The sequence below is a fragment of the Panthera tigris genome, chromosome D4 (genome assembly GCF_018350195.1).
Source record: "Panthera tigris isolate Pti1 chromosome D4, P.tigris_Pti1_mat1.1, whole genome shotgun sequence".
Taxonomy (NCBI): Eukaryota; Metazoa; Chordata; class Mammalia; order Carnivora; family Felidae; genus Panthera; species Panthera tigris.
This window is the reverse complement of record NC_056672.1, coordinates 72,500,828-72,509,454: the sequence shown is the minus strand read 5'-3', so window position 1 is coordinate 72,509,454 and position 8,627 is coordinate 72,500,828.

Here is an 8,627-nt window from a genome sequence, read left to right as displayed (position 1 = left end):
ATCTTTGTCATTTTAAGTCACTGAGATTTGGAAATTATTTGTTACCACAGCATAACCAAGCCTATCATGACTGATACACATGTCTTTTGTAATTCATTAGTTATCAGAATATTAGCTCTATGAACTATCGAGTACTTTATATTTCTTTCCATATTCAATCAAGAATTTCATATAGTCATTTCATGATATGGGAAAATGCCCTTGATATATTAAGTGAGAATACAAACTTTCAAATTTAAACTTTTTACAAGTTTATTTATTTTTGAGAGAGCGAGAGAGCGAAAGAGAGCATGAGCAGGGGAGGGGCAGAGAGAGAGAGAGAGAGAGAGGAAGAGAGAGAGAGAATTCCAAGCAGACTCTATGCTGTCAGCACTGAGCCCGATGTGGGGCTCGAACTCATGAACCATGAGATCATGACCTAGCCGAAGTCAAGAGTCAGACCTTTGACTGAGCCACCCAAGCACCCCAAAAACTTTTAAATTTAAAAACAAAGTGCTAGAGTATTGACAGTGGTCATGTCTCTCTGTTGGATTGGATTTTTATTTTTTCTTCAGAGCTTGTCTATATGTTGACATTTATTTTTATAATTTTATATTCAATATTCACCTATTTAAAACATACATCTACCTTAGAAATGGCATTTATATGTTTATTATTAGAAGAAAATCTAGGGGTGTTAGGGTGGCTCAATTGGTTGAACATGAGACTCTTGATTTCAGCTCAGGTCATGATCCCAGGGTTAAGGGTTCGAGCCTCATGTAAGGCTCCTTGCTGAGAACTTAAGGTTCTCTCTCTCTCTCTCCCTCTACCCCTGGCTTGTGTGCTCTCTCTCTCTCTTCTAAGGAAGAAGAAGAAGAAGAGGGGTCCCTGGGTGGCTCAGTCACTTAGACTTCAGCTCAGGTCATGACATCCCAGTTTGTGAGTTCGAGCCCCATGTCGGGCTCTGTGCTGACAGCTCAGAGCCTGGAGCCTGCTTCAGATTCTGTGTCTCCCTCTCTGTGCCCCTCCCTGCCTTACACTCTGTCTCTCTCAAAAATAAATAAGCATTAAAAAAGTGTTTTTAGGGACACTTAGGTGGCTCAGTGGGTTAAGCGTCCGACTTCAGTTCAGGTCATGATCTCACAGTTCATGGGTTTGAGCCCCGCATCGGGCTCTGTGCTGACAGCTCAGAGCCTGGAGCCTGCTTCGGGTTCTCTGTGCCCCTCCTTCACTCGCACTCTGTGTCTCTCTCTCTCTCTCAAAAATAAATAAATGTTAAAAAAATTAAAAATGTTTTTAATAAAAAGAAGAAGAAAATTGAGCATGAAAGATGTCAACCATTCTGTATATTTTTATCTCGCCATCTAACATTTATAGAAGATTATGACAAGAATTGTTATCTCATATCAACAGAATACATCTCCTACACATTTAAGTGATCAGCCAGAGGACACAATTTTACATGCACTGAGTACCAGTGCAATGGATCACACTAATTTCATATTTTTCATTTAATGTTCTGGAATCGGGAGTTACGTAACATAATCACAAATATAGGTTTATGTCAAATGAGCTGCAGATTATCTTTATTATATGAAAGCCTGTCCAAGATATAATATGGCTTTTATCTCAAGATGATGAGTGGATATACGCATTACCCCTTCTTCCACTCAAAATATTATTGAATGCAGAGGGAATACAAGCATAAATAAGAATAGCTCCATTGAGTCAAAAACAAACAGGATAGAGGCCATCAGTGACCCAGGATGATCAAGGAACATCTGGGAAATGCTGAGCAGATAGAATCCGATTGAAGGCAGAACACATGGAGCAGAGAAGTCCCCAAAAGCAAACCAGTCGAAAGAGGAGAGAGAGAGAGTGCCGTTCTGCCCCTTTATTAAAGGGAAGTCATGTGACAAACTCCCACTGCAATGACTCAACCCAAATGTTCCACACACTGACCTGACTTCTGGAAGGGGAAGCAGAGGCATATTATTTTCTTCTTGGCCCTTCTGTGATTCTGCAGGTTTCACAATATCCACATGTGGGAAATCCCCTTAGCTGTTCCATTTCTTCCTCAGCCTTTTACACCAGGTTTGTGTGTCCCTGACACTTTCACTCCCTGAAACCAGAAAGTGACTATGTGCCTAATCAGCTACAGAGCTGTTTCCAGGACAGTGTGATGGCCATGCTTCTCCACGATCTACTTTTTCTATTTCACAAAGCGAGATCTGACTGAGAAAATAATAGTTCAGGCAAGCAGATACTGAGTCAGGGTGACTCATATGCACACATATTTCAGTTTGAAAATAGAAGGAATGCTGCCCTTTTTTTCTTGCTTTCTGTCTTCCCTAAATAACATGACATGGATTTTGAGACAGGGCTTAGGTACTTAGGAAAGGAAACTCTATTCTCATTTCTTAATTTTTTTTTTTTTAACATTGTGAGCATTTTTCACTTTGAGGTAGCTGATCACGTGTTGGGTGAGGAGTAGAGCTCAGAGCCCCACTCCCTAAATTAGGGAAGTTCAAGTCTCCATCAGCACCTGACAGGTGGGATCTTTCATCCTAGAGAATCCCTGTGGTGAAGCTCCTGAGGGGATAGAGGTTGGGGGGGGGGGAGGGTGGTTAGGGTGGTTAAGCTGAGCTGAGAAGCACAAATGTGTGTGTGTGTGTGAAGAGTTGTTATATCCCGACCAAAGAGGATCAGCCAGAGCTGGTTAGCTGAGGTGAGTGTGATCCCAAAGGCTCCTTTGCCAGAAAGGTTTCTTGGTGTATATATGAGGAGCCACCAGGAGGTAACGAGACAGGAAATATGGAAATGCGGGCTGTAGCTCCTGGCTGTACATCCGGCCCCACTGCAAAGCTTTCAATAAATCGGGGCTTGGAGAAATTTAGCAGAATTCGGAGTTGGCCTTTGTAGATTTTACTGAGCAGTGACAATCTGTCCAAAGTGAGTACTGATGAGGCTAAGAGTCTCATCCCAAAGGATGTTAAACTTAGCCCCATGGCCACATGCTACTCTGCTGCAAATCCATGCTAAGATGCCGGAGGGTTAAGTTTAGTGTTATCCACCATCACTGCTGGAGACAGGGAGAGTAATGCTATGGAAGGTCTGAGTCACAGAACTTAAAGACTAGTCCTTACTAACGAGGACTTGGGGCCTCAGCTTTTTCAGGAGGCTGGTCTAAATAATAACTAACATTTCGCCTTCCTGTCTCTAAAAGTCTAAACCCATGGGTTCCCCAGATAACATCAACGGAGTGTATTTATTCACTTATTTGACAAACACGAATCGCATGCTGCTAGGTGCCAGATGATGTGTTTTCGCTTTGATGGCAACAAGAACGTGGTCCCAGCCCTCGTTGATTTTAGAGTCCAATGGCACCAAATATATGAATCAAATTTATCACCAGAGCCACTGTAAAAATTGCAACTGTGACAAGAAAAGGAGTTATATAGTACCAAGGACCCCTATAATGGGGGCAGGGGAACAATGACTTATCTAGAAAAGTCAGCAAATGCTTTCCTGAGGAAGTGGGACTGGAGCTGAGGCCCAAACGATAAGTAGATGGTAGCTAGGCAAAACACAGGACATTAGCCTGTTCTAGATAGAAGTAACAGCATGTGCAAAGGCCTGTGGTAGGAAGAGCAAAGAACACTTGGGAAGCCAATATGGCTGGAGTAAAGACAATAAGAAGGGAACATGGTACAAGATGAAGGGGGAAAAGTAAGTAATGACCAGACGATGCAAGGCTGGCAGGCCACTGGTATGGGGACTCAGCTTTAGAACAGAACGTGTATTGTGTAGAGATAAATCTGGTTTTAGTCCTGGAGAGGAATGAAAATGGATACAGATAAACCAATTAGTAGTTTATTGTGTTGGGCCAAGCAGGAGATGACAACTCAAAGTAGGGTGCTGCGCTAAAAACAGAAAGAAGTGGCTAGAATCTAGAGATATTTAGGAGGTTAAATCAATATGCTTTTGTAAGGGATTGTGTCAAGAAGGCTAGAGAAAGATATCAAGTGTATCTTTCATCTTCTAGCTTATACATCTGGATGAATGACAGTGCTGTCACAGTGATAGGGAATGCTGTAATGGGGGTGAGTTTGGTCTTATGTTGAGAAGACATCCAGCAGGTAGTTCGTGGGTCTCTCTTGGAGACAACTTAAGTCATCTACATACACACGGTAGTTAAAGCTACATGTGTGGATGAGATTATTTAGAGGAGAGACTAAGGAGAAAGCCTATGAAAGGAGCCTGAGGAATTCTAACTTTAAAGACTGATTCGAGTTTGAGGAATCTCCAAAAGTGAAAGAGAAGAGTGGTCATAGAGATAAGCCAGGAGGGTGTGGTGTCACCTAAACAAGAGAATGAACTCAAAGGTCTAGGAAAGAGGTCAAAATGCTCAAAGTTTGCTCAGAGTCAGGTAGGGTGATGTGGGATCACTGGTGACCTCAGAAAACCTGTTTTCTGACACGAAAGAGCTGGAAGTAAAGTAGAATATGGTAGAAGGGCTTGAAAGCTTGAGAAGAACGGCTAAAGTCTGAACGTATGATTTTGGAGAATGAAAGACTGAGGGTTGGCTGGAGAAACAAGGCAGGACTGTGGACTGTGAAACAGTTGGACTGTCACTGGAGTTAGTGAAGGTATCATTCAAATCTGCCCTACGGTGACACTTCCCCCAACAGTCCTCAGTTATTTGAATGCCAGCGGGTCATTGGGTTCATCAAGGGGTTGATGTGAGTTGAAAAGACAGAAGCACCAGAGAGTTTGATCTATTTTAGAGGGTGTTGTTGAAATAATGTTCCAAGAAATCAAAGATAAATAGTAGAGGAAGGGAAGAGAAGGAAAAGGCTATGGTTTGGAAAATCATACATTAGTATAGGGTTATGTGGCTCCTGATTGGACCATACAATCACGGACGTGAAAGCAGTTGAACAAGCAACACAGAAGAAGAGGCTGTAGTCAGAGTGGGATCTTCGCATGGATGGTTTTGGAGGTGACACAGCTATAGCTGATGAACAGATCCAGAATCCAAGGGGGTCTGTGACTCACGAAGGGGTAAGTTCACGAGAGATGAGAGGCCATGGGTTTGACTCCATCAAATCTCTGCCATTTGCAATTGATAGAAAACCAGAATCGAACTGGCAATTACGAAAGAGAATGCAGAAGCTTTTGTTACTAGAAGGGAGAGGGAGTGGTTTAGCCTCAGGCATAGCTCGATGTGCTCTCCTCAGGCTCTCCTCTGTACAGGTTCCCATCTCTGGCGAGCTCCTCTCCGGTGGCAGCAAAACAGCTGCCAGCACCAGGCTTTTACCCTCACCAGTCTGAGACCAGAGGAGAATAATCCTCTCTTCCCTAACTATTTAAGCCAAAGTCCTGGGCCTCAGTCTTATTGGTCTGAATCTGGGTCACATTTCCTTCTCTAAACCAATCACTGTGATCCCAAGACACTCACTGTGATGGGCCGGAGCTGAGTGTTGTTACCAGAGTAAGGGTCAATGTATCCTGACCGGCAAAACCAGCAGATGTCTTTCTTCTTCTGCAGTGTTGAGCAGGTTGTTCAAGAAGCTATTCCGGTTGGAAGCATAGCCTGGGGTAGAGAGGAATCCTATAAAGCCAGAGTCTGTGATGAAAGAAGAGCCTGGTCTGGCCTGGCATCAGTGACTTCATGTGTGAAGCAGAACTGGAGTATTAGTACAAGTACCTTTTGATAACTCTACAGACTGAAACATCTTTGAGGACAGAGGATCTTGCATCCCTGGTACTTTCTAGGGGGCTTGATATTTAAAAAATGCTTGTATATGGATGGATGGATGGATGGATGGATGGATAGGTAGATGGGTGGGTGGATGGATGGATAATGAATGAATGAGCAAATGAAGCACTGAGTTTGAAAACATCCTCAGCAGGAACAGGTTCACAGTATGTGATGGAAGTGTTCAGCAAAGAAATTCATTTTTAAAACATCTCTCTTCTATTCAATTATGTCAGAAATGGAGCACCATGAAAATAACAGACTCCGAAGTCACACAAACCCAGGTGCGAATTCTGGCTCTGTACGAGCTTGTGCAAATGACAAGCTCCCTCAGTCTCTGTTTTCTCACCTATAAAATTGGGCAGCACGACGGGGCCGCCTCCAGCAGAAAGGCCGATGAGACAATCTCCCAAGAGGTGTCACTCATTATGTTGATACATTGATTACAGACGGGGCCCAGCTCTCAGCCTGACACTATAAAAAAAACTCCATTTCGTCAGTGCATGGAGAGGAAGCCATTTCCAGATAGAGGCCCACGTGAACCAACTTACAAAGGCGGATAGATGAACCAGAATGCCAACTTAATAATTTACCATAGGAAATTATTTGGAGTAACTATTCAAATCACTAGCACTTTCTCCTTGTGTGTGCAGCTATATTTGGGAAGTAAAAACCATGGCCAGAAGATTGCTCGTGGTCATGCAAGGGGACTGAGGCTGCCTCTTGCTGGGGGTGATGGACTGGCCACTGGGAAACCCTGCACAGACAGGGCTTGGATGGTCACTGACAGGGCTTGTCTCTGCCTCCTAGGATGAGTTGGTACATCTTCCCTTGATTCCATTACATTTTTGTGTCCGTGAGGGCATCTGATTTTCCTCATTTGCAATGTCTGGGGGAAAGACTGAACTCAGCCCCCGAAATGTTAACAACAGAGAATAACACCTCAAGGGTGTCCCTGGTCCTCAAGATCTGGATCAATGGCCTAACTCCCCAAGTCCATAGCCTATTAAGTCCTAAGCCTTGTTCCAGATTCCAGCAAATCCCTGGGAGATCGATGCTCTTGTGGGGTCCTCCTCCTCCTCCTCCTGCTGCTCAGCATTGTGTCCGCCCAGACACCAACCACAGCTTTTTTACTCATTTCCACCAAAACACAGCACTCACTCCACCAAAACATTCCCGAGTAGACTTTTCTAAAGAACTGAGGGAGCAGGGAGCAGCCTCAGGAAGGGTTCACATACACACAAGAAGACAACGAACGATCTGCTTAAAACCCTTATTAGACATTTCTATTGTTCTAAAGTCCTTCTGACCACCCAGACATGGGGGATTCCTGTCCTGGCCCATCCCACCAATGCCCCAGACTCACTTCCTCCCCACACCTCTTTTCCCTCGCCCCTCCCCCGCACCCCCCCCAACCCCCCCCCCCCCCCCCCCCGCTTCTCTCCCCGCCCCTCCCTCTGGAGAGCACCAGACGAGTCCCTGTCCTCAACTCACTCACCGAGCCTCTACCCCCTCTCAGGAGCCTCATCCATAGCTGAAACCCAGGCCTGGGGATTTCACCTTCTAACCGATCTAAGGTGTTTTCCCAACAAACACCATTCCTTTCTAAAATGAATTTTGGAGCCATCCGTTAAGAAAACAGAAGTGTTTCCTAACTTGATTATAAAGTGCCTGGGATATACATTTGATGAATAAAGTTCCATCCACTCCTTTGTTCCTCTCCATTTATGTAATACACTGTTGATCAATAATAATTACATGATGACTAAGGCGTTTCTGCTCCTTTCCACATTCCTGTGCTGGTTGACAGGGCACCCTCAAATAAATTCCCTAGTGCTTGTATTTTCCCAATAGCTATAGGCTTGCAAAGACTAGTGCCAAACACTGACTTCCCAACTTACTAGCTGTGTGGCCTTGTGCAAATTACTTAACCTCTCTAGCCCCAGTTTCTCCAACCATAAAATGAAGTGATAGGCTAGCTTATGGACTTCTTGGGAGGACTACATTCATTCATTCCTGTAAAGTGCTTAGAACACAGTAAGGGCTCAGTAAATATTAGTTGCTACTCTTTTTTTTTTTTTTTTTAAGTCCCTTTCTCCTCAAATAGTGTGACTTTTGTACTTTAATAAAGTCAACCTTGAGCTAGAGACTAAAGTGGCAGGGTCAGGGTTCAACTTGGCTCAAGGGCCATACCCTGCTAATAGTCTAGGATGGCCAGGCACTAACTCAGCTGGAGCCTACAGTCAGAGATGGAGGGAGTAGTGGGACATGATGAAAATATAATCCAAACTAGAGTGGCCGAAACTGGCAGACATACAGACTGCCCCGGGGTCTAGTTCATTTCCGGGTCAGAGGATGAGGTCCAAGGTTGGAGGGTCCCGGGGCTGGCTAGCATCATGATGACCTGTCCTAGATCCCGGGGGACTCTCTCAGAGGCCCCTCAAATTTCCTTAGTTTCACAAGAGGATGAGAAGAATTGAGACAACATGGACCCTCCCAGGGAGGATAAAGTCTACCCTCTAGAGTCTGCAACCCCAAGAGTAGACAGACTGCTTGATGAAATGGCCAAAGTGGCCCATACAGTTCAGGTTGCCATTCTCATGGCCATATCTGACTGCTGAATACCATTTCCCCGTAACCTACCCATCCCCTGGAGCCTCTGCACCGCACAGGGACAGGCTGGCTTGAACTGGTTCGCTGCAGCCTCTGAAAAAACAGGGTTAGGAATGGAGTGGGAGAGCCAGGCATGGGCTGGGCGAAACCGGCACCTCCCAAGGTGGGCCTAGGCAAGGGGAGGAAGAAGGGAGTGAGAAAGCTTTGAGGGGGACTGCAGGGCACATCTTGATGGGAGATGGGTCTATTTGCAGAAGGCAGAGTTGTCTGGGTC